This window comes from Ambystoma mexicanum, chromosome 3p (assembly GCF_040938575.1).
Source record: "Ambystoma mexicanum isolate Mex_15411 chromosome 3p, UKY_AmexF1_1, whole genome shotgun sequence".
NCBI classification, from domain to species: domain Eukaryota; kingdom Metazoa; phylum Chordata; class Amphibia; order Caudata; family Ambystomatidae; genus Ambystoma; species Ambystoma mexicanum.
Window position 1 is genome coordinate 120,186,583 of NC_090925.1, and position 27,379 is coordinate 120,213,961.

General features: G+C 50.6%; 1 long non-coding RNA gene across 1 annotated transcript; it reads left to right on the forward strand.

Annotated features, from left to right (window-relative positions):
- The first annotated feature begins 916 nt into the window (after nucleotides 1-916).
- LOC138580148 (uncharacterized) lies at nucleotides 917-27,286 on the forward strand. The gene is made up of 3 exons (XR_011304182.1): nucleotides 917-1,143; nucleotides 24,560-24,675; nucleotides 27,197-27,286. It is a non-coding gene; the product is annotated as an uncharacterized lncRNA (long non-coding RNA).
- The last annotated feature ends 93 nt before the right edge of the window (nucleotides 27,287-27,379 follow it).

Below are 27,379 nucleotides of genomic sequence, written 5' to 3' on the forward strand. Positions count from 1 at the left end.
CCTTACAAATGGGTTGTTAAACTCCTGCCTACTGGGCTTTCAGGAAAAATCTCAAAACTTGACTTTTCAACTAACTGGCTGTCTTATCAGCTGACTAGACTTCTTCCTGTACACTGTTTTCTGCTGTATTGTCTGTAACCAGCACCTTGATACTTTTGGGTTGAGTGCACTTTATAAAAAAAAAAAAGCAATTCTCATTGTAACCCAATAGAACAAATGTTGCTGAAATTGTTGAATAAAAAAATAACTTCATCAACGGGATCACAGAAACATATGAACAACCACACACGTCTGGAGAAAAGGTTTATTTTATGGAGATATACGAGGGTAGTATAGCATTGACTGTCTGTTCCCAATAAAACAAATATAAAACAAACTGCGTGTACAACTGCTGTGCATTTATTCCAAAAAGTGCACTGAGTAACTGCGAGATAAAATGGGCACAATGTGGGTATATATTGTTCTTTGCAGTGGCCCTTTCACCAAATGGCCGGACTTGGACTGCCTCTGCCCAGCGGACACCTGTACACACTGCTTCATGGCAGGTTACATGGTGGATAGGAACATAAAAAGAAATGTTAGCGCTAAAGGGAAGATTTGCACAGGGGCTGCACTCCCTGGCCCGTCTGGTGTCTACTAGTATACCTGGCTTGCCCCTCAGCTACGGCGTCTTGGTTTTGGGTGTCCCCTTCCCTTATGGCCATACATCATGGGCCCCGGTGCGTGCTGCAAAGCGGTCCCCGAATGAACAATATCCAACCACCACCGGGCCTAACATCAGTGCGAAGAAGAGAAACTACTGGAAGGCGTCCCAGACGTCCTGCGTCGCTCTGACGTCAGGCAACGTGCCTGCACGCGAAGCCGCCAAGGCAGGTGGGAGACGCCCGTGTGTTAGCGTGAGGGGGAGGAAGAAGCAGCTCTCGAATGTTCTTCTGGGCCCTGAGGGATAAAATAGCCGACACGACGACCAGTGTCGCCACACAGTGTGTCTCTCAGAAACAGAGCCCTGCCACCCCTCCTCAACACCCGCGTCCAGTGACTTCGAAGAGAGATGACCTGCTGCCCTCATGCTGTGCAGATATTCAGAATCAGATCGAGTTGCTTCTCCGGCTTGTGGAGACAGCACTTCAGTTTCCTCACAAAGTAAGCTGCCATATCGTTGCTTTCTCGTTTGGGGACACACTCTGTACTTTTCCCCCCACAGCAGACTGTAGAGGTATTTTGTGTTATTTTTTTTCTTTCACTTAGGGGAAAACGTGGCGTCTCATTATTGTTGGGCCACTGGCCCATAGAGGCAAACCAATTTCTGCTCTTCAGAGCACCAGGAGGGAGGGAAAGACTGCTCCTTGGGGTTGACAGGAAGGAACTGCCTGGTACCAGAGAATCGCCTCACTCGGGTTAGCCGCCCCCCCCCCCCCATGCCGAAAAGAGGGCTTTGTCGGGTACGGTCAGACTATGGAGACTGCAGAAAATCGAGTTTTATAATTGACTATGATAAAAGAACCTTTAGTGTGAAATTTCTACTTTTAATTGCCATAACCGTTTAACTGGGACCTCGTAGTAAGTTGGTGTTGCCAAAGGAAGAGGCATTTTTGAATTGCTTATAACTTTGGTTCTCTTCAATGGATCTGCATGAAACATGGACATTCAAAGTATACGTGCCCCTCAATATGTGGGCAAGTTTTGTGACATTCCATTTAAAAAAAATGATTCTGGAGCATTTTTAACTAGGTACATTTTGCCAATTAAAATGGCGGATCTTCAAATTTTGAATTGACAATAACAAATTAGATGCATGGTGCCAAAAATAGTGCAAAAATTGTTTTGAAAAGGGGCACACAGAAGCCGTCTGAGGCTTCTTCTGATGGGTTGGTGAATGGAACCCCCAGGGGGTGGGAATATGTCTTGAAAAGAAACAGTCTTTTGCTATTGGAACCATTGTTTCTAGGTGGATTCATAGATTGCATACTGTGAATAAATGTCTGCCTCGGGGTATAAAGAGATTGTTTTAAGTCACAGCGTGAAAGGAGAGGGTATAATGCTGCGTCCGAAATTGCCAGGAGCTGGGAACTAATTAACTCCTGGTTATAGCCAAGGGGAGCCTGGTCAATTTGAAACAAACAGCTACCAGGAGCTACTTTTGACTCCTGGGGCAAGTGGTACCATACAAACCTAGCTATGTGATATTAACTATGTATGTTTGGGGATGTAGATGAAGGACGATAAAGAATATATTTAGCGCATATTGGATAACATGAAATACACACAAAGTTGGAGTTTACATCACCTTATTTTTCTTTTGTTTGTTTATTCGTTTTGGTTAAAAAAGAAACCTTTACAAAGTGCACAGTCACATAGCCATCAGCAGGTTCTCTCAAGACAGTGTATAAAACTTCAGGATGAACGAAAACTCATGTTAGAAAAACGCCATCTTTCGTGCTTAATATGTTTTCCCTTTATATTGTGATGGTACTTCTTTTCAAAACTTGCACTGTTGATGTTAATAGGGTCTCATGTCCGGCGTTTGCATCTTGCGCAAAGTTAGATCTGTTGTGCAGTCTTTACTAGCTCTTGTTCCCCAGAGGTCGCTCCTGCCTAACTGGTTATGCCAGATACCCAGGAGCTCCTTTTTTGCTCCTGGTCAACAAATCCCAATTTCGATCCCTGTGACGAATCATCATGAAATGTTTTTCAGAGGTGGGAAAAAAAAGTCTTCAGATCTGCAGGTCCTGTACAAAGGGTGCGCTAAAAAAGTGTACGAAATGGCATATAATAGACTTCTGAGGCTTGTCCTGACCTGGTGTATGAGGACATGCCTCAGAGGAATGGAATATGTCCTTTTCTTGTGAAAAATGTCCTATTTCTGGTCTTGGAAACCTCAGATCCTGGAAAGATCTGTGCATGTTATGCAGGAGAATGTATTTTTAGTTGTAGTCTGAAGGCGTATTTGTGGTACGTTAGAGGGTGCCCGGGTGAGAGTATGATGAATCATTGTGGAATGTGTTTGACAGAAGTGGACAAAATGTACACCACTTGATTTCTGCAGACTTGTGGAACCTTACCCGTGCTTCCCATGGATCCCATATAAAGATCTTGCAAAAACATGGTTTAAAAAAATAGCCATATCGTATCCTTATGAAGCTTTTCCTAATCATAGAATAGATGAGGCCATTCCTTGCAGGGAATTAATATGGTCAGTTTTTTTCAGAAACAAAATGATTTTTGGCCAAAGAAACTGCAGATCCTAATCCGATCATCAGTTGTCGTACACTGGAAGAAATGTCTGAGTAAGGTTGTGAAGGTGCTAGTTGGGGTAGGGGTGAAGGCATGATGAAACTTTGTGGAAGGTGTTTATCAGAAGTGGAAAAAACATGCTTTTTTCCAAGTGGTGTCCTCAGACCTTTATACCTTCAAATACTTGGTCACGATTCCTGCAGATCCTACAAGTGTGTGTTAATATATAACAGAAGGGGCATATGGGAGCGTTGAGTGACTTATCATGTTCCTAGAGTGGTTGATTACATGGCTAAGAGGAATACAGTATGGTTTTTTTTTCTAAAAAAAAAAAGTGATGTTTGGTTGTGAAAACCAAGTTGACCATGCCTTCAGAAGTCATAGATAGTTGCGGATATAATATTCTATGATCCCAAACATAGAGGCTGTCGGCAACCAAGGGAAGTCCTTTTTTTTTCTTGTGACTTGAGCTGTACAATGCAGATCAAAATTCCATATGATTTTAAGCTTCTGGCAAGAGTGCACATTTTTGAAGAAAAAGAAAGGGTCTTGTTTCCTCAGAAGGAAAAGCTTTCAGACTGCCTTTTCAAAAAATGTTGAATGGCACTTAACCAAAATCCATTTAGGTAAGTGTTAATTTATTTGTTTCTGTATATTTTATCATGCATTGTATTTGTTTGGGTAGAGGAATTTCATTTGTAATGGTAGTTAGTATACTTTCTTAGTCGTTATTGTGGTAAAGATATTAACAGAGCATGTCATTCTTTAACATGTGAAATAAACGTGTTAGTCGATTTCCCAGTATAATGAAGTGTTCACAACTCTTTACTCTATAAAGTAAAGTGCCTCATTTGCAAACATTCTTCATATCTTTCTATCTCCGCATGGTTCAAATATTTAAGCACAGGATGTCATAATGGTTAACATCTATCTATAGATTTTATTATATTGCACCACCCGCCCGAGGGCCTCGGCGCTCACGGGACACACAGACATAAAACATAAAAGGAAAGTGTGTGACACTGAGTTGCCCTCTACAGACTGGATCTGCATTTTTGCCCAGCTGGCCATGGAACAATATCAGATTGATTCAGGGTGTCTCTCCTTCAGCTTCCCGTGTGCCAGCCCCGAGCTGACACGGTAAGCGCTGTTGGTTCAATCAAGACAGACAGCTATAATATCACATTACCAGGGTAATTCATAGAATTTCGCAGAAAAGTGTCGCAAGCGGCTGGCGCAGAGTGTCCGCGTGCGATTGTCTGCACCAGGCACGTGCGCTAAAACGGATTTCCGCGCACAGCGTATTCATGGATTTCAGGCTCCCAAACCAGCTGTGGCGCAGAGTATCGCAGCGACCCTGCAGCAGCGCCAGTAACGCCCCCAAGAACGCCCTCGCGCAAGGAAAAGCCATCAAAATCGCTAAATCATCGCAAAGGGCTGTGCTAACCCTGGACCAGTCTACAGGGCTGCCAAACAAGGAACGCAAAGCGGGTAACGTGCATATCAGGGGTACGCGTGAAGTTATACACGCGATTAGCCAGGGTACGTGTATTACAGGGGTACGGGAAGTTCTACACGCGATTGGCCAGGGTACGTGTATTACAGGGGTACGCGTGAAGTTTTACATGCGATTAGCCAGGGCACGTGTATCACAGGGGTACGCAGGAATTATCACACGCGATTTGGCTAGGTACGTGTATTACAGGGGTACACAGGAAGTTCTACACGCGATTCGGCTGGGTACGTGTATTACAGGGGTGCGCGGGAATTCTCACATGCGATTTGGCCAGGTACGTGTATTACAGGGGTGCGTGGGAATTATCACACGCGATTTGGCTTGGTACGTGTATTACAGGGGTGCGTGGGAAGTTCTACACGCGATTGGCCAGGGTACGTGTATTACAGGGTTACGTGGGAATTATCACATGCGATTTGGCTGGGTACGTGTATTACAGGGGTGCGCGGGAATTCTCACACGCGATTTGGCTTGGTACGTGTATTACAGGGGTGCGCGGGAATTCTCACATGCGATTTGGCCAGGTACGTGTATTACAGGGGTGTGCAGGAATTATCACACGCGATTAGGCTGGGTGGGTCCTCACAGGTGTTCCCTGTACACCCTCCACGGCCCCTGCAGGCAGCCCACAAAACAGGGGACTACCCTGCACACCTGCTCATGTCCCCCTGCACCCCCACCCCCCAGCAGTGCAGGGGCAGCCTCCACCAGGCCCCCACCCATGTCTCTCACCACCCCCACCCCCCAGCCACCAGGGGCAACCTCCACCAGGCCCCCATCCATGTCTCCCACCACCCCCACCCCCCAGCAGTGCAGGGGCACCCTCCACCAGGCCCCCACCAATGTCCCCTATCACCCCACCCCCCTGCCACCAGGGGCACCCTCCACCAGGACCCACCCATGTCCCCTATCACCCCCACCCCCCAGCAGTGCAGGGGCACCCTCCATCAGGCCCCCACCCATGTCCCCTATCACCCCCACCCCCCTGCCACCAGGGGCACCCTCCACCAGGCCCCCATCCATGTCTCCCACCACCCCCATCCGTGCAGGGGCACCCTCCACCAGGCCCCCACTCATGTCCCCCATCACCCCCACCCCCCTGCCACCAGGGGCACCCTCCACCAGGCCCCCACCCATGTCTCCCAGCACCCCCACCCCCCAGCAGTGCAGGGGCACCCTCCACCAGGCCCCCACTCGTGTCTCCCAGCGTGCTACGTGTATTTCAGGGGTGCGCGGGAAGTCCCACTCGCGAATAGCCTGGGCGTGTGTATTTCAGGGGTGCGCGGGAAGTTCCACACGCGAATAGCCTGGTTGCATGCATTTCAGGGGTGCGCGGGAAGTTTTACACGCGACTTCAGCAGGGTACGTGTATTTCAGGTATGCGCGGGAATTCTCACACGCGATTTGGCTTGGTACGTGTATTACAGGGGTGCGTGGGAAGTTACACACGCGATTAGGCTGGGTGGGTCCTCACAGGTGTTCCCTGTACACCCTCCACGGCCCCTGCAGGCAGCCCACAAAACAGGGGACTACCCTGCACACCTGCTCATGTCCCCCTGCACCCCCACCCCCCAGCCACCAGGGGCAGCCTCCACCAGGCCCCCACCCATGTCTACCACCACCCCCGCCCCCCAGCCACCAGGGGCAGCCTCCACCAGGCCCCCACTCATGTCCCCTATCACCCCCACCCCCAAGCCACCAGGGGCAGCCTCCACCAGGCCCCCACTCATGTCACCCTGCACCCCCATACCCCAGCCACCAGGGCCAGCCTCCACCAGGCCCCCACTCATGTCTCCCACCACCCCCACACCCCAGCCACCAGGGGCACCCTCCACCAGGCCCCCACTCATGTCTCCCACCACCCCCACCCCCCAGCAGTGCAGGGGCAGCAGGCAGTCAGGCAGCAGCAGGTGGGAGCGTGCTCGGGCTCTGGGGGGCAGTAGTTCGGCCTTCCGGGCAGGAGCGTGGTATTCCGTGTGCGTACGCGTGGCCAGCTTGGTACGGAGTGATTTTGCACGTGAAAATCCTGCACGTCAGCGTGAAAACTGAGGAAAGGCCCTCAGCGCGTAAGCGCGTCTGTGACGTGACCCGCACAGGTGTTTCCCACACAGCACGTGATGACAGAGCACACGTGGAAAGACTGCACGTCAGAGTGTAATCGCGTGTGATTGGTGGAAATGGCCCTACACGCAGAAGTGACAAAGCGTGTAATTGGTGGAAATGGCCCTAGCGCGTACACGCCGCGTAAGTGACGCTAGACGTGTGGGCCTGTATAAAAGGTACGTGTAGAACACGTTCTCCTTGTACGTGCTTTTCGTGGAGAGCGAGTGGGTGAATTCTGTACTTCTTGTCGTTTCACACGCGATTTACTTCACGGCGTTTCTAGTTCGTATTCCCTGTTACCTCTGACAGCTTTTTCTCTGTATTCTCCTTTACTGGTTTACCTGGGCCTGTTCCCTCAAACAGTGTTCCCTTCTACTGTTGTCCTGTCTCCTCAGACAGCGGACAAATCTTCTTTTGGCGGGGGTGTTGCCAACCAAACGTGCTCCTTTTACACGCTTGTTTACCTGGCAGACGGTGAGTCACGCACGTATCTAACATCTGTGATAGCCCCGTGTGTAGCCTACCCCTTCAGAGGTCATTCTAGGCTGCGTGTGACACGCATACGTTCATTCTTGTGTTTCTGGGTGCCACAGCGTAGTGCAGGTTTTTCTTTCTGCACACGTGGTCTAGGAGGGGTTGCGTGCACGTCATCTCCCTTTTTTGGGCCTCCTGTGCGTTGCGTGACCCGTCATCTTTCCCCAGGGGTTACATCCAGCCTTGCTAGAGCACTAGGGTACAATTACCATCTGGTACCCAACCCCTTTGACCCCCAATTGCCCAGGACAATAGTCTACATCCACTCCCATACGCACATTAACATCAGTGCCATGGCTGGGAGGCGAGGATTCCGTAAGGGTGGCAAAGGTGGAAGAGCCACAAGTGGTGGCCGTGGTGGATCCGGTAGGGGACGTGGTCGTAACTTGCAGGGTGAGCCTGTCCCCCCATGTGTGGAGGACCAGTCACGGGCACCCATAATCCCCCCCCCCTCCCATTGAGGCTGATGTGGCTGACACCATCCATGCTCAGCCCTTGTTGGACCAGCCCATTGTGGCACCAGACCTGGCTGACTCCATGGCTGACTTCCAGGTCAGCAGGGCTACGACACGTGCGCTGGTGCACGTTGATGCCATCATGCCACGTGGATCTGGGGCAGCAAGGTCATCTGCTGCACCAAGTAGGCAGGGCGGAGAGGCTGCAGGGGCAGCTGCGGCTCCATCCACCCCAGCCCCCACACACCCATCCAGGACAGTGTCGGTCCTAGTCCATGCTGCTGACATTCCCCCTGACACCATCACACTAGAGCTAATGCCTGCACCAACTCCCATGCTGAGTGTGCAATCCCACACTCCTGATACAGAGTCCACCAGGGCTCCTGCCCCTAGTGTCCAGAGCGGCGCAGGACACTCAGGATCACCACCACCTTCCAAGCGGAAGAGGAAGAGTGCTCGTCCGGCACAGGCTGATGCCCCAGACACGGCTACACAGTCCGGCCCGTCCAGGAAGCCCAGCTTCACGGATGACGAACTGAATGCACTTGTCGAGTATGTGTCCGGACATGACAACGAGATGGTCATTGTTGCAGGATCCAAGACCACACCTGCACAACGCCAGGCACACTGGCAGACCGTTGCGGACATCGTAAGTGCCCTTGGAATTGTGAGGCGCACAGCCAATGATTGCTATAAGCGCTGGAATGACCTAAAGCGCAGGGCAAAGAGTAAGCTGGCCTCAAGTCATGCTGCAACTCTAGTGACTGGAGGTGGGTCTCCAGTAGTAGACATGGAACTCACTCCACATGAGTCAGTCGCTGGGACCTACGTCACGGAGGAACAGATCCAAGGCGTGGGAGATCTGCCTGATTACGAGGCATTGTCCGGTGAGTGCACATGCATGTGTGTGTCATCCATGTGCATGGTGTGTGAGGGCTTCTGTTCGGGTGCCAGGTGAGAGTGTGTGCGCCTGAGTCGTATGGGTCAGCCATGTGCTTCATGCAATCCTTCCTGCGCAGCTGCAATCCTTCCTGCGCAGCTGCATTTGGCCATAGCAGTATCCCTTCTGCCAACAGTAGACATCTAGCCCAACTGCACGCCAGTTGCCCTTGAAGTGTCACCTTGCCACAACATATTTGCTTCTTCTTCACTGTTCATTCAGTCAGTTTGTTTGCATTCCACCACTTTCACTAGGCATGTCGCTGTCCACTAGTCACATGTCTGACATGGGTATGGTAAAGTGGAGTGACTTTGTTACCTGGATATCATTTGTACACACATGTCCCTGTGCAATTGGACCATTTCAGACTGGCAGCTCCAGGTGAAAAATCTGACCAGTTAGAAATAGAAAAGCTATTACATGCGGGAACTGGACTGAATGAATAGGTGCTGCCCTCCTCTCCATCTTCACTCAATAGCAATGGTACATGCCATCTGTGTGATGGCATGTGTGTTTCACCTGCCAATCACAGGCCAATGTGTGATGCCACTGCCAGGCAGCATGCAGAAAATGTGTTCATCTTCCATCTTGGTGTCATCAGTTTGCCTGGACTTCATACGCAGTGAGGGTGCATGCATGGGAGGGTTTTAGTCATGTGGGACATGTGTCAATCAAGTACTGGTTCTCTTGCTTCTCAGCCCTCAATGTGTGCCATGGTGCTAATGCCTGTTTCCATTTCTTTGTTTTCATGTCTTTGCAGGGGAAGACGCACCTGATACTGCTGGGGTTGTGGAGATGGTGCAGACCCAGGAGGGGTCCGAGGGCCGACCAACCACCAGTGAGGGGCGTGGTGTGGTGGTGGGGGAGAACCCACAAGTGCTGCAGGTCGTGCTCTCAAGGGGTGTCTCTGGCTGCACCTCCCCCGAGCTGTACTCAGGTGTTGATTCGGATGAGACCTACGTGCCGTCGCAGGTGAGTGTTCCAGGGAGGGATTCTGTTCTGTCTCACCCACCTGCACCAGGGTCAGAACCCTCCATGGGGATGTCAGTGTTGGCAGCTACGCCTTCGGTGGTTACGGATGCAGGGTCACACTCCGCGACATCTGATCCTGTTCCTGGGCCAGCAGATCAGAGGGGGAATGCAGTCCTGCAGCCTCAGGCAGTGCCTGCACAGCAAGGCGCAGTTCGCCTTTCCCCAGACAGGTGTGGTGCCCGCCGACGTGGTGGCCGTACGCCACCCGGCAATACCGCATGGGAGCAATCCATTTACGGTATGGCAACCCAACAGGCTGCATCATCCGAGATGATGGCTCAGGCCATGGATAGGGTGGCCACTTCCATTGTCCCCCCAGAAAGGCTGATGGAGCGACTAGAGCAGGCAACCGACTCCATCTGCCAGTCACACAGGGAGGACATGTTGGGGTCCAACAGGGACAGGCGGGCGGCACTGGCGACTCTGCAGGAGGCCATCTCCATTGAGTCCCAGGGCCACAGGGAAGCCCTGAGGCAGGAGCTCCTTCACCTCAGGACGACTCTTGTTGAGCTTGAGGCTTCAACACACCAAAGGACAGAACAGCAGCTGGAGCGTCTCACCCGTACGCTCTCAGCTGAGATGCAGGCAACGAGGGCGGAGGTCCGGGCATCCCGTGAGTTGTTGCATGGGGACCTCCGCACACTCATCCTCCAGAACCAGACCTACCACACCCGCATGCTTGCAGCCATGGAGGAGCAGACTAGGGCCTTGCGCGGGCTGCCTCCCATAGTGCAACCACCTCCGGATGCAGCTGCACAGGGTGATAATAGCGACAGCAGTGATACTCCCACAATAGGGTAGCCGTGTGAGCCATGAGCCCATGGAGGTGTTTTATCTTCCCAGGATCCACGCAGGTGGGTTCTGGTGTGCATCCTGTCCTCGGACCTCCTGGGTGGCCTCCCCAACCCCCCCGGGCCCATCAATGGCCATTTTTGATTGTATCTTATTTTTATTTTGATTTTGATTTCTTTTATTCCCAATTATTTTGGGACAATCTGTTGGCTTCGATCTGTTGGCTTCGATCTGTTGGCTTCCGTGGTTCCTGTGGGCATACGCTGCATTGTGGCTGGGCACATGCAGGCTTGTAATGTATTTGGTTCAGATGCTTGGGTTTGAGTCACACACACCCCTCCTGCTTCCCGTTTCCATGGGCTTGCAAAGGGTGTGCCCAAGTGACAGTGAATTACACAGTGACGTTGGACTCCCATGAGCTGTGTGGCCAGTCTGTAGTCAATACTGTGTATACATTCATAGTGCATATTGCTGTTGTGTTGTACACTGCATGTTGCATTGATGTGTAACTCTTCTTCTGTGTCTACCTCCCAATTTGCAGGTCCCTTCCTCATGTCCACACAAGGACCTCTAGTCTGGAGATGGGGACCATGTTGGCAGCAGTGCACCTACAACTCTACATGGCGACAACACTGCACAGTTGGAAGTGGTGGGAGTGCAGGCATTTCCAGGTGGTGAGACTACTAATATGTAACATTTGTGATGTCATGTTAATGGTACTACGTGCTCAAGTATGTTGTTGGTCCGGCATTGCTGTGAGCATTTCAGGTGTTGCAGGTTTCTAATAGTGCCACTGTACATAGTGAGACTGATGTCATGTTGTGGGGATTACTTTGTTTACCTGCAATTAGCATGACATGGCACGGTGTGTCGTGTGGCGGTGCTGGGGTTGGGTTGGCTGACATGGCACTGTCCTCTTGTTGCATTTTGCAAGTGGGTATTCATTTTAGCTGCTTCAATGTGTAACTTCACAAAACTGCATTGGTGGTGTCTGTGTGGGTAGGGATGCACACATTGTGACACTTCCAGGTGAACAATCTCAGGCTGACATGGTATTCCCGGTTCATTCTCCAGACATTCAGGATCAGTGTCAGGTTGAGTCATCATTGATTGTCAGATGGAATGTGCCAGGGCAGTGTGCACTCCACAGGGGTGTGATTTCTATGTGAAGTAATTAGCCACTAGCTGTGTACGGGCTGCCTCCCCCCGTGCCCTTTCCCCTCCCATGCGCAGCGGCTGTGCATGTGGTTGGGGATGTGGGGCCACCACCATGTCCACGGCCAGGCCCCGGCGTGTTGCAACGTTGTGCAGGACACATGCTGCCACTATGATCCTGCACACTACTGGGGGAGCGTATAACAGCTGCCCGCCAGAACGGTCAAGGGAGCGAAAGCGTGACTTTAGCACTCCGAATGTGCGCTCCACTATGCCCCTGGTTGTAATGTGGGCTGTGTTATATCTTACCTGGGGTGGCGTGGTGGGGTTCCGAATTGGCGTCATCATGTGGGGGCTGAGAGGGTAGGCACGGTCCCCTGTGGAGGTGGTGATTGGTATCATTGGTGGGGTTGTGACCTTGCTCAGTATCCAACATGCATGCATGTGCAGTGGCATACATACTCACCAAGCAGCCATGTATCGCCATGCCGCCCAGCTTCTAGGTCCCGGCTTAGGGTGGACATTCGGTAAATGAAGCTGTCGTGGGTGGAGCCGGGATAGTTGGCATATACTGAGGTGATGATTCCCTTGGCATTACATGCTACCTGCACGTTGATGGAATGCCAGTGCTTGCGGTTCCTATAGATGTGCTCAGATGCCCTGGGGGGACGTAGAGCCACATGGGTGCAGTCGATGGCACCTAGCACTTTGGGGAATCGTGCCACAGCGTAAAAATCCAGGGCGGCAGCATGCCTTTCTGCAGGTGTTCTGGGCAGGTATATGTGCCTGCGGACTGATGGGCGTGCAGTCATGATGTTCAAGACCTGGTGTAGGCAGCGTGACTGGGTGGCCTGTAACACCCCACCCACTTTGGCACTTGTCCGCTGAAATGATCCAGTGGCTAAGAAGTGCAGTACATTGAGGACCTTCTCCAGGGGGCTGAGTGCTTGGGAGCACAGGGTGGGTGATGTGAGGTCATCCTCCCACTCACTCACCAGGTCCAGTATGATGTGTGGTGGAAACCTGTACCTCCCATACACCTGGTCATCAGGCATCCCGAAAAGGCTGGTTCTGGGTGTGAATATTCTGGCCCTGACTATCCTCCTCCTCCTCCTTTGGTAGCCCACTGCCACTGCTGCTAGGAACGGTATGTTCATCCTGGCGTCTGAGCTTGTTATTGTTAAAGTCCGCAATTATATGCTTTGCGCGTGTTCTAGGCGAGCGTGTGACCCGCGCACCCCTGGAATCCAGTTCCCAGTCCAATAGCGTGTGGAAATTCACACGCACCACGGGATACAGCGTGTGACCCGCGCACCCCTGGAATCCAGTTCCCAGTCCAATAGCGTGTGGAAATTCACACGCACCACGGGATACAGCGTGTGACCCGCGCACCCCTGGAATCCAGTTCCCAGTCCAATAGCGTGTGGAAATTCACACGCACCACGGGATACAGCGTGTGACCCGCGCACCCCTGGAATCCAGTTCCCAGTCCAATAGCGTGTGGAAATTCACACGCACCACGGGATACAGCGTGTGACCCGCGCACCCCTGGAATCCAGTTCCCAGTCCAATAGCGTGTGGAAATTCACACGCACCACGGGATACAGCGTGTGACCCGCGCACCCCTGGAATCCAGTTCCCAGTCCAATAGCGTGTGGAAATTCACACGCACCACGGGATACAGGTTCGCTGACGTACTTGCGTGTGTAAGTGGCCGCGCACCCATTAAATACACGTACATAGGCCAATCGCGTGTACGCGCACTTTTGTCCAATTACACGCAATGAAATACACGTACATAGGCCAATCACGCGATGACACTCTGACGTGCAGTATTTCCACGTGTGTTCCGTCATCACGTGCTGAGTGGGGAACGCCCGTGCGGGTCACGTCAGACGCGCTTACGCGCTGAGGGACTCTGGTCCAATAGAATCGCGTATGCGTGCTGACGCGCTTACGCGCTAAGGGCCTTTCCTCGGATTTCACGCTGACGTGCAGGATTTTCACGTGCCAAATCACTCCGTATCAAGCTGGCCACCCGAAAACACACGGAACACCACGCTCCTGCCCAGAAGGCCGAGTTACTGCCCCCCAGTGCCCCGAGCAGCCTCCCACGTGCTATCTGCTGCTGCCTGCCTGCCTGCCTGCTGCCACCGTGCCCTGCCATTTGGTGCCTGCACATCAGCCATCTGCAGGGGTCCAGTTGCTGTGTCCACCCCTGCTGGAACTGAAGACTCCCAACTGGGATTACATCGCTCCACAGCCCAGCCCCAGGACCCAGTTGCCCACCCACACCTGCCTCTGGGGTTGCCATGTCGGGCACTTCCACATCTGGCACCAGTGGCAACCCCAGGCCAGAGGGGCAGAGGGGCACCAGCTTCACTGCCACCGAAGTTGGTGTCCTGGTGGAGCATGTCCTGGGGCAGTATGATGCCCTCTTTGGATCGTCCCGCGCCAGCAAGGAAGGACGGGAGAGGATCTGGGCCGACTGTGTGGTTGCCATCAACGCGGAGGGGGTGGCAACCCGCAACGTCCAGAAGATCAAGAAGCGCTGGGAGGACTTGAGGTCCAGGACCCTTGTGAAGGCCTGGCGCCTCGTGGAGGGGGGCCGGGGCCGCATGAGTTCCATCCAGAAGAGGGTCCTGGAATGCGTACGCCCAGCGCTCCACGCCCAGGTCCTTGAGAGGGAGGCCCATCTGGAGTTGAGCGGTATGTGTCCAAGCATTACTGTGTGAGACAGGGCATGTTGCGGTGTGCTGGTTCTATGATACTTGCCTGTATGTGTGCCATGGGCCATGTATGCATGTATGTGTGCAGGGACATCATGGTAATGCATGTGCGACCAGTGATGTGTGACCCACATGGTTGTTGCATGTGTTGAAATGCGGCATGGGGAGCCCTATGCAGATTTTGGACATGAGAGCATGCCAGTCTCTGTACCTGGACATGGATGGGGGTGAAGGATGGGTGCTGATGCCAGGTACATATATGGTAGCCATGTCTGTGTGCCTGACCTGCGTGTCTGTGACTTGTGCATGCCATGGATGCATGACACATGTGTGTGACAATGCACAGATTCAGTGACGCACCCAACTTACCCTTGTTTCGCCTGTGTTCGGTGTGTTTGGGGCCAGATGGATGTGACTGAGGTGAAGTGTGTGCATGTGATATGCATGAGCCATGATGCATGTGAGTTACATATCATTGAATGTTTCTAGAGTCCATTGGACATGCATGGAAATGTCCATGGCATGCACCATGCCTGTTACTGTGTGTGTTTTGCCTGGACTGACCCATGTGTTGTGGAGGGACATGATGGAAGTGTACTTTGACAGTGGTGCTCATCTGCTATTGCTTCCTGTCTAGGGGACCATTGTACAGTAGCCTGATGCTTGTGTCCTTTGTCTCCCTCTACGCAGCGGCTAGTGAAGAAGAGGGCGGAGACGGCGCTGTGGAGCAAGGCGGCGGGGATGCCCCCACGGCTGCAGCGGAAGGGGTGGGTGAGCCCCCACAGGGGCCTGCTACGGCGGGAGACGGTGAGGAGCCATCCAGGTTGGTGGTTTGCACAGAGGAGGAGGAGGCCGACACTGGTGCACACATGGGGCCTGGTGGGAGCATCCCTGCTGGTGCAAGTGGTGCAGTCCAGGGCCAGGGGCAGGAGGCAGCACAGGTCACCGTGGAGGGGCCTGTGCATGTCACTGTCCCTGACCCTGTGAGTGCACCACCATGCACCAGCAGGGATGCCCCGTCCGAGGCCCGTCCGCAGGTAGAGGGGATGTCCATGTCACCTGACTCCCCTCCACCTGCGGACGTGGTAACCCCTGGCCGCGTGGAGAAGGTCCTGATTGGGGTCGCGATGCGCACGGCTGTGATTCGTGATGACGTGCGTGCTTCCCGGGAGGAGCACGCACGTCATCACGAAGTGCACCGTGCCGACGTGGCCCAATTGGGATCGGCCATGTTCGGGGGTTTCCTGCATGTGTTGGCCAATCTGACGGCCCTCTCCTCCTCTGTGCAGGCTATCCACCGGTCGTTCTCCTTGCCGTCTTCCGGCCCAGATGCCACCAGGGCCCCCTGTGGACCTGCCCCGACCAATGCAGCCAGCTCGGTGGGGATCCCATCCCTGCCACAGTTGGGAGTCGGAGGTCCAGCAGGGGTGGACAACACAGCAAGTGGACCCCAGCAGATGGAAGATGTGACGGCATCATCGGGCAGGGCACGTGCACGACGGCGTCAGTGGTTTCCATCAGCCTGGATGCCGTCGTGCTGGCAGAGGCAGTGGCGTCGGAGGCAGCAGCGGGCTCGACGTGGGAGGCATCATGGCTCGGGGCCATCAAGATCAGAGGGGCAGGCATCGGCCGGAGGGCAGGGCAACCCTGGGATGGTGGTGTGTTCCGTGTGGGAAGAGTTTGGCCAGCGGATAGGTGCGGAGCGGCAGCGGGCGGAAGAGGAGCGGCTCGCCATGGTCAGGGCGGAGTTCTCCATGCGTCGGGCATTGAGGCGGGCTGAGTGCCTCGAGGAAGCTCGCAGGGAGTTTGAGGTGGACATGGGGTTGTCCCTGCGAGACCTCGGGGCCAGGACAGAGTCCCGCCTCCAGGACATCGACATGGAGTTCGATGATGCCCTGGCCAGCAACATCACCAAGTGAGCCGCAGGACTTGCCCGCTGCCTTTGTATATAGTTATTTAGTTAGTTAGTGCTAGGTTTCCTTTATTTATTTTTATTATTTTGGACCGCTCGGACAATGGCCACTTTTTTGTACATATATTTTACATTAGTTAGTGGTAGGTTTCATTTTTGGTGTTGGGCTCATGGACCCTGGAACATTCCTGTATATAGTTTGTTTTTTTGGGAGATACATTTTTTTAATTTCTTATTGTTTTCACCATGACGTAATGGTTTTTCATTAATTTCCTATGACATGATATTGCTTTGGACAAATTCATTTTAATTTTTTATTCCTTTGTTTTTTTGTTTATCACTTTTGTTCTCGGACATGGACCATTTATTTACTTAGCCACATCGTTGTATGTTTGAAAAGTTCACTTATTTTTGGTATTTAATACATTTTTTATATTTTCTTACACTTGTGTTATTTTCTCATTGGTTTGTTACATGTCATGATATGGGTTTTGACATTCACTTGCACCCATTGTGTATGTGTGTGTGACGGACATGTGTTCTTTTGCATACTTGGCATTGGGGTTGTGTCATGTGATTGCATTCACTATGTGGGTGGATGCAATCCTTGCCTGGGTGTTTGTGCTGGGTATGCTGGCCATTACTGCCATGATTGTGTATCGTCAGGACCTGGGGCCAGGGGGACATGTGTGGGGGCCTGCTGGCAGGTTCCCCACAGTGCTGGGGGGTGGGGGTGGTGGGAGACATGAGTGGGGGCCTGGTGGAGGGTGCCCCTGGTGGCGGGGGGGGTGGGGGTGGTGGGTGACATGAGTGGGGGCCTGGTGGAGGGTGCCCCTGGTGACTGGGGGGGTGGAGGTGGTGGGTGACATGAGTGGGGGCCTGGTGGAGGGTGCCCCTGGTGGCGGGGGGTGGGGGTGGTGGGTGACATGAGTGGGGGCCTGGTGGAGGGTGCCCCTGGTGACTGGGGGGGTGGGGGTGGTGGGTGACATGAGTGGGGGCATGGTGGAGGGTGCCCCTGGTGGCGGGGGGGTGGGGGTGGTGGGTGACATGAGTGGGGGCCTGGTGGAGGGTGCCCCTGGTGGCGGGGGGGTGGGGGTGGTGGGAGGCATGGGTGGGGGCCTGGTGGAGGCTGCCCCTGGTGGCGGGAGGGTGGGGGTGGTGGGAGACATGGGTGGGGGCCTGGTGGAGGCTGCCCCTGCACTGCTGGGGGGTGGGGGTGATAGGGGACATGAGTTGGGGCCTGGTGGAGGGTGCCCCTGGTGACTGGGGGGGTGGGGGTGGTGGGTGACATGAGTGGGGGCCTGGTGGAGGGTGCCCCTGGTGGCTGGGGGGTGGGGGTGGTGGGAGACATGAGTGGGGGCCTGGTGGAGGGTGACCCTGCACTGCTGGGGTTTGGGGGTGGTGGGAGACATGAGTGGGGGCCTGGTGGAGGGTGACCCTGGTGGCTGGGGGGTGGGGGTGGTGGGGGACATGAGTTGGACATGGGTGGGGGCCTGCTGGCAGGTGCCCCACAGTGCTGGGGGGTGGGGGTGGTGGGGGACATGAGTTGGACATGGGTGGGGGCCTGCTGGCAGGTGCCCCACAGTGCTGGGGGGTGGGGGTGCAAGGGGACATGAGTTGGTGTTCATTAGTTCAAGGAGACATGTGCCTTTGCTGGGGGGCATGCCCATGGTGGGTGGGCTGCCTGCGGGACATGACCAGGGATGCAGGGTAGTCCCCTGTGGTGTGGGCTGCCTGCAGGGGCCGTGGAGGGTGTACAGGGTACACCTGGGAGGACCCACACTGCCAAATCACATGTGGAACTTCCCGCGCACCCCTGAAATACACGCGCCCTGGCTATTCGCGTGTGGAACTTCCCGCGCACCCCTGAAATACACGCGCCCAGGCTATTCGCGTGTGGAACTTCCCGCGCACCCCTGGAATACACGCGCCCCCAGGCTATTCGCGTGTGGAACTTCCCGCGCACCCCTGAAATACACGTAGCCCGCTCCCCCAGGCCCGATCGCGTGAGGAACTTCACGCGAACCCCTGTAATACACGTAGCCCGCAACCCCAGGCCCGATCGCGTGAGGAACTTCACGCGAACCCCTGTAATACACGTAGCCCGCTCCCCCAGGCCCGATCGCGTGTGAAACTTCACGCGAACCCCTGAAATACACGTAGCCCGCTCACCCAGGCCCGATCGCGTGAGGAACTTCACGCGAACCTCTGTAATACACGTAGCCCGCTACCCCAGGCCCGATCGCGTGTGAAACTTCACGCAAACCCCTTAAATACACGTAGCACGCTCCCCCAGGCCCGATCGCGTGAGGAACTTCACGCGAACCCCTGTGATGCACGTACCCTGCTGAAATCGCATGTTAGACTTCCCGCGCACCCCGGTATACACGCACACGTATTTTTTGTCAGCGGGTGTCCGTGTTTGTGGGTACCCCTTTGCACGTCATTTTTCCTAGAGGGCCACAGTATGGGACATTCATCATGGCAGTATATAGGTGCTATTTGTTGGCGCACCTTTTGGCGCACATTTCTTACAGCCGCAGAGACGCTACCGCCTGCTTTCTTGTGGCGGTCGTGTTTGTGCCTGTGCGCTGGTTTGCGCGTGCGCTTTTTTGCCCTATTCTATTCCATGAATACGTGTTTTAGGCGAGCGTGTGGGCGTTCCGCGCACTTGTGCCCTGTACTTCCCCCGTGACGCCCACGTTTTGGCAAGTTGTTCCCCATTCCGAGTGTTACGCCCGTGTTACGCCTACTTTTGTTGCGTGCGCCGCGCTATGTGCGAATTTCGCTGTGGCCTGTGCGATTTTCGCTGTGACCTGGCGCACGCTGTTAGATGGCCTGTGCGCCAACGTGCGCCGCGCACTTTTTTATCGCACATCCGCTGGTTTTCTCGCGCACGGCCTTTCATGAATCGACGTGCGCTGCTTTTCGTGCGATTTTCGCAATTGCACTGCGATTTTCGCTATTCCACTGCGATTCGCACGTTTTTGCCCACTTGCGCCGCGCTAATTATTCCATGAATCGGCCTGTCCGTGTGCATTATGAAATACTATGAATACCATGCCACCTCCCTTTATAGCACACACCCCTCACTGTGCTACATTCTTTTGACAGCACCCGCAGAACACCCAGACGCCCCAGTCTTCTTGTCCTGATGAAGGACCCATAAGAAAGGCTTATATTCGAACCCCAGAAGGGCCGAAACACTGTGGTGTAGACGTTGACTTTCTGAGTCACAGTGCTGCAAAACACTTACTGTTTTCTTCTTGTAACTGTGTTCACTTACATTTTGTGTTATACCTGTTCATTTGTTATGACCCCTGTCTTGATGAACCTTGACAGTAGGATATGTAAGTTGTAGACCTCGTGTACCTCACTCCAACCTATGTATCTTGGGGATATACTCATTGCAATTCACTTTGCCTTATCAAATACAATATTGCTGTTCCGTGTTGTGTCTCCTAGTAGACATGTGTATGTGATTGTTCCAAACTACAATGAAAAAATGTTGAAACAATGAAGGGGTGTGACCATTATTGATCAGGGAGATTTCTTTTCCCCTAAGTGCTTAAAGTGTTGGGTGGTTCATTGTGTTTTTCTCTACTGACCCGTTCATTTGTGTCTAATGACAATTGAGATGTACCCATCAATAGACTATTACAATAGTCCAGCTTTGTTTTCACTATAGCTGCTGCAATCAGAGCCCTATTAGCTTCCGATAAGTAAGGATGAATCTGCCACAGCAAGTGAACATAATCCGAACATGAAGATTTCAGATAGGAAACATGTTTTTTAAAGGAGAGATGAGAATCAAAAAAGACTCCAAGTGTCTTGACTGAGTCAGATACTGGGATAGTATTCCCATTAATCACAAGATATTTATATTGTATCTCTCAATTTTTCAATCTGTGTGGTGTTCCCAGAATAAGTAACTCGGTCTTTGAATCATTTAGGGCCAATTAATTTGTGGCCATCCACTTATGTATGGCTTTGAAGACTTTGTCAATGTGTTCTACATCATCCTTATACAACCCAGAAAGCTTAAATACTATCTGGGTATCTGCATGGTTTGCAAACTTGACTCCCAAAGAGATAAGAAGGTTAGATAAGCATTTTAAATGTATATTAAAGAGCAGTGGGGACAGACATGATCCCTGAGGGACACCGCACATTAAGAGCGTCCTCTCGGATTGGGCCTCTCCTCCAACCACACAAGCCATCCTTGGACCGAGAAAGGATTTAAATCAGCATACCGCAGACTGAGTAAAGTTCCCTACATGAATCAGCCTGTCTGCCAGCAAGTCATGATCAACCAGGGCCGATGAGAAATCCAACAGCAGAAGCAATGCCACGTTCCCTTCCTCGATAATTTCTGAGATGTTAGTTTTAAAATCTAGTAGAGCAGTCTGTTCCGTGATTTACCCAGAACCCAGATTGTTCCATATCTCGAATATCCTGCAGTTCCACAAAAGATTGCTATTGGGTGCATGCTACCTTATTGATTATTTTTAAAATAAAAGGAACGTTCGCAATAGGCACTGAGAGGTCAATATAAGGAGTTATCCACGCCTCCTTAATATTCTCAGGGACATGAGCCTCTTGAAAAGAGCAATTAATGAACCTTGTGACCCATGTAGCCTGTACTGGTGAAAAGTCTTTAAATAGTGTAGCTGGGAAGATATCGCCTTTACAAGATGTGGGTTTTATTTTTGGATGATTTCTAAAACCTCACTTTCTGAGACTTCATAAAAAGAAAAAAGACTGGTACCCTGTGTAGATTCTTTGAGAGGTGGTTTAGGCGTATCATTTACATACTGAGACATCTTAATCTGGTTCCGAATACATATCTGATGTTGTAGGTCTTCTGAGTGAAGCCATCAAGGATACGCTGACACCAATCATCATCCACAGCAAGAGGGGGCTCAGCAGTAGACACTCTTAATTCCTGAAGGACTGAGAAGAGTTCTTTTGGCTTAGATGTAGCCCTTTCAATCCTAGCATTGAAATTAAGCTCTTTAGCTTTAAACACTGCAGCCTTAAAGAGTCTAGAGGCCTGTTGATAAGCCAAAACGGAGTCATCTGATGGATGACTTCTCCAATATCGTTTTGCTTTCCGTTTCACCCCTCTAGCTAGTAAAACGTCTGGGGTGAACCATTGATTATGTAGGGCCATTTTGTTATGTTTAACTGGACAAAGGGGGGCTAGGAAGTCAAAGGCTTGATTAGTAGCTGACCTAAAAGAATGCATAAACTCATCAAGAGGTAGGTTCTCTACAATGATGGTAGCAATGGAACTACATGGAACTACTACTGAATTAAAAGCCCCATGGATAACTTTCTGGCGATTACGAGTTGGGCCTAATGGTCTTGTTGATTTAGAAGTAATGCGAGAGAGAGGGGGAACTTCAAAATGAAGAAGAAAATGATCTGACCAAATGCACCATTCAACCAAACTTAATGTCAGCGACTGGTTCATAGGATCCAGTCCAGGGTATTGCCTCCCTTATGTGTTGAGGTGTTGACATGTTGATCAAAGCCCACAGACTTAAGAGTTTGTAGAAGAGATGTAGCTTCAAAATACCGTGGGTTATTAGCCCACAAATTAAAGTCGCCAAGAATCATAAAAGCTGCAGTGCTTTTAGATGATGCTAAGAGTTGCTCTTCGAATAGAGGTGTATCCCTCGGAGGTCTATATAAAATCAGAACACTAGAAAAAAACCTGTGGAAAATTTCTAGCTAGCACAGCGCTGTCCCAGTATTTTAAATATTTGCTCACTTGTTTTACTCTATGTGACACAGTGTTTTATGCAGCACATACAGAGTTTGGTAGAAAAGGAATATGTAATTTCATATTTTATTTTGTGTTTGTAGTCTGTTTTAAATACGCCTCCCATTGCGTGGCAAAGGAGTTTGATTGTTCCTTTATTCAAAAAAGGTGATTTTTCAGACCCTCCCCTGTTATCGTCCCATAACATTGGTGGATGTGTCTAATTTATGCGGCCTGCCTGGCACATAGACTGTATGCCTCGGCTAATGAGAATCACGTGGTCCCAAACAAGCAGGCAGGTTTTTGCAAAGGATATTCGACGATAGATCAGTGTTATATTTACACGCAACTGTCACGAAATATGTAAGGACACAGAAGTCTCAGCGTTGTGCAGCATTTCTTAACTTGTCTAAGGCATTTGATTCTGTAAGCCGAGTGTTATTGTGGAAGAAGCTAAAATCTATTGGGGTTCGACCTGGATTTTTGGCAAATACTAGGGATTTATACAGATGCTACAGGGTATCTGTCAGATGTGATGAGCAGCACGGGTATTCGAGGGACTTTATTAGTAATAGAGGGGTGAAACAGGGCTGCCCTTTGGCCCCACTTTTATTCTCACTATTTCTGTGAGGCTTTAATCATATGACTGTACAGACACTTCTAATTCCCCCCATTTAAAACGGGGTTCAGCTAAGTGTATTGTATGCAGATTATACAGTGGTGTTAGAATTAACTCCTAAATAAAGGTTTACAGTTAAGTTTGGATTATTCCAACACATACTTTAAAGATCACAGGTTGACATAAATCTTGCAAAATCATAAATCCTGGTTTTTGGCACAAACAAAAATGAAGTGCTCCCCTAATTGATCAATTGAGAATCAACGGCTAGAGGTAGTACATGAATACAAATATCTGGGCCTGCTTTTTCCAATAACGGGTCTTGGAAAAATCATATAAGCACAATTTCTAAGTAGGCTCTAGTGGTTCTGGGTGGCCTTATGCGTTTTTACCATCGATTTGCAGCGAGCCTGGATACATCCCTACAGGTAATGCTGGCCAAGATCAATACAACGATTCTGTATGGGGTGGAAGTATGGGGCTCTGCATCGTGTACCCCTCTAGAAAAGGTGCGAAATAAGGGCCTCCGCAGGCTAGTAGGTTTACCTCCAAATACTCCAGCAGACACCCTATGCTATGAATTGGGTGTGGTGATCATCACCGTTTAGCAAAGAAGCGCTTTCTGGACTTCTTTTTAAAATGTTTAGTTTTAAAATGTTTATATACTCCTTTACCGGACACTATCTTTCCGCTGCAGTATTGGAACTCAGCAAATATCCAAATGAAGGCAATGGGCCTCATTACACGGACGGCGGTAAGGGTTAACGGTCACCGTTAATGGCAACGGTGACCGTTAACCCTTACCGCCGTACTACGAGGTCCCTTTGCGGGTTGGAGGAATTAACGCCTGCTTCTTGCAGGCGTTAAGAACCAACCCGCTAAGGGACCTCGGAGCTAATTACGGCACCGCAAAATTGCGGTGCCGTAATTAGCGCCTTCCCCATTCCCATAGAGCCCTATGGGGCAGAAATGGGAATGGGGAAGGGCAATGGCGGGAGGGGGATTTACCGCCCCTCCAACCTTGGAATGGGGCGGTAAATCCCCTTTCCGCCAAGGCGGTGCCGGTAATTTACCGGCATGGTCCAGGGTGCTAATAGCACCCTGGATTACCGCCTTCCGTGTAATGAGGCCCAATGAAAATTAGTTCTCGAGCGAGCCAAACCTAATGTGCCATTGGAGATTGATGGTTGAGGAAGTACGGAATGTGCATTTAAAATCTTTACTTAAAAAAGGGCAGCTGAGATTGGAGTGGGAGCTTTTCTAGTATGAGCGGTTACGCTTCCCTCTTTGAGATTTTGCAATCCGGCCCTAGTGCTCCCAAAATCCTCACCATCAATAGTCTGACTGCATGATAGCCTTGGGCTATTGCTTATGGCACGAATTAATGTACTACCTCTCCAAGCGACAGTCCTATGGTTAAAATTAGAGAACATTTCTCCCTGTAGCTTAGGTTGTGGGGTGGAGGGGGTTCTAGCAAATTTTTTAACAGGCTGACGGTTCACAATTCACACGAGGAAATGCTGGCTTGGGCAGCATTTTAATCAGAACAACATAAGAACATGTATCAGCGCACCATTTTTTTTATTAAGGAAGCTTTTAAAGTATCAAATATTTTATGGAAGATGTGAATTTAGTTTTGTATGTTTTACTATATCAAGGTTAGAGCTTTGTATTCTGAACGATTCTTAAGTATTGTGAAATTGTTATTGTATGCAATGTCCAAATAAAAATGTATTTCTTCTCTTTCTGTATTTCATTGTGATTTATATAGATAGCGATTTCGCCAAAGAGCACCTGGAGACCATGCAAATGGCAGCGATGCGTGGCTTAAATCAACATCACATAACAGAGCACTGAACAGATAAATCATCAACAGTACAATACATGGTGAGGAATGATCAAAAACATCTTATTTAGGAAATCAAATAAAGAATATAAGGTTTAAGATGAGAGTGAAGAGTAGCTTAAGAAGAAGAGGAAGAATGTTAAGAGCGTGAGTTGCAATGCTTCGGGGTCAAGAGTGAAAATGATTGAAAGCGAGATTAGGTGTAGGGAGGTTTAGGGACAGTGAATGTTTTCAAGCAAAGGGGGCGGGAGTAACCAAGGAAGAGAGCCAACACGAGGGACGCCGGAGGGCTAAGTAGCAGGGATTGGACCCTTTAAATGATTAAACACCCAACAAGGATTGACAATGTAACAACGCGGCAAAGCACTATCAGCCCTGATTTGAAGAAGGCTTTCAAAAGCCGAAACACGTGGCATCACCAGGGGCAAATATTAAAACTTGAGATAATGTCATAATACAGTCTGGTGCATTTCTTGTACTCTGAGTCTGTGGAGAAACTAGCCAAGGAAGAGAGCTACGGTTGTGCACGTTCATGAGTTAATTTGTAGTAAATGCAGAGGAAGTGAAAGAAAGTAAGAGGAGATTATGGTACGAGGACAAAGGTGAAAGAGAAGCTGTAAAGCCAAGTTGAAAATAGAACATAGAAAAGTGAGTTAATAAGCAGTGAGCCAATAGAAAGACAGAGCAATAATCAAGTTGAGAGAGGAAGAAGGAGGTTTTATACCATTAAAGGAAAGAAAATGACAACATTTGCAAATGTAAAGGTGACAGAGGCAGCTACAGACAGTGCTAGAGATGTGAGCAGAAAAAAAGGCAGTAGAATCGAACAGGACACTCTGAGGTGCAGAGGAAATGGGAAGGGAGGAAGGATGGAAAAAGAAATTTAGATGAGGAATGAACGGGATTGGGAGATGAGGCAGGAAAATTAAGTTCTTTGGTATAAGCTTTATTTTAGTGAAACAATTGAGAATGCATCCATGCCCGAATTGCATGAAGGCAGCTACAGATAGTGGTGTGAATCACGACAGAAAGAAGAAAACTAAAGAACTATCTGACTCAGCAGCATTGAAGTGACAGGAAAGATTAAAAGAAGATATGAGAGAAGAAAGAACAATAGTATAGAGAGAGAAAATACGTGGGCCAAAATTAGAACCTTGGGATACACAGATTTGCAAAGGAAAAGCAGGAGATAATGTCCCCGCCCAGAAGACTGAGAGATGCAGCCAGCAGTGCAGAGAGTTGTAAAATCCATCAGTAGATGGAAGAGTAGGGTGATCCACTGTATCGAAGGCTGCAGAAATATCCTTATGGACAAGAATAGAATACAATTTATCGTGGTGAGTGGAAAGCAGAAAGTTAGCAATATAAAGTAAAGGGATTTAAATACAGTGTAGAGGTTTAAAGCCAGACTGGTGGAGAGGAAGCACAAGTATTGATCCAAGTATGTAGCGACGTCCACATAAGCTACCCATTCCAAGACTTTTGAGAGAAAAGGATGGAGAGAAAGAGGACATTTGACAGGTAGAAAAGTGTCAAGTGAGTTTTTTTAGAAGATGAAGAATGTTTGTACTCTGGGGAAAGGACAGGTGGCAAGGGAAATATCAGAGGGAGGTAAGAATGGGATGTAAAGAGATACACCTTAGATTCCAGGCACCGCAAGGATGGTAAGTTTAAATATGTGGGGATACATTAAAAGGGTTTTGCTGTAGCAGTTTGATGCAGAGCATACCAGGTAAAAAAGAGAGGACAAAACTGTGTAATAAATGATAGAAATTTGAAAAAATATGATTTATGTCACAATTTTCCTTCACCTTGCGTTGACTCTGGTTTTTCTCACTGACGCTGCTCACTACCTGTCCACCCTTGAGGAATCCCGAATGGCTGAGGGTAAAGCAGCTGAGCCGAAGTCTAGCAGGGGAATATGTTTTATTCTCTGGGTGAGGGAAGGTAGGTCTGACCCTCTGCTTAAGACTCTGTGATTTCTCCTGGAGAGAATCCCCTGTTACAGGATGGTAAACAGACGAGTTAGGCTGATGGAAACATACCCTCCCAAACCTGTCTCGGGGTTGAGGAAGTACCTGTGTTTTTTGTTTCAAGTGCCCACAAGGGGAGAACGCATCTCTGTTGATTGAGATTCCAGGTATGTCCTACATCAACTGATAGCCTACGGTCCTTTGGCCGATAGTTACCTCACTGATGCCGACAGTGGAGTGTTCCTGTTTACTCTGGGGTGTAGGGGGGAGTCAGGGAGTGAGATTTCAGGCTCTGGAACTGTCATCTTAACATTCTGCCTTTTGCTGCAGGTGCATAGAGATTAGCTGAAGCTTGAGGGATGGCTTGCTGAAAACATGGCGCTGCCGGGAATGTGCTTTGTGGTCTGGAATTCGGCTAGCCGTACTCTTGCCCAGGGGTGTTGACCCTTCCCTCTGATAATGTGTTTTTTCTTTTCTTGTTCTTATCCAAAGATCCTGGAGGCAATGCGTAGCAAACTGCAGGAGACGGAAAAATGCCAGATTCAGGAGTGTCCTTCATGTTCTGAAGCTTTTCTGGTCTTTTCTTTAGGGAAGCTGAAGCTGATTGCAAAGAAAGAAGTCTGGCGTACCAGGGAGGATCTTCCACGAAGGATCTTCCACGAACCACTGGCACATTCCCAAGGTGGGTGTGGCCTTAAATAGCTTTCAGTTCTCGTTTCAGCCCAAATCTCATGGGATGTAACTCCCAGGCAGGTCATGCGTGATGTTAAGG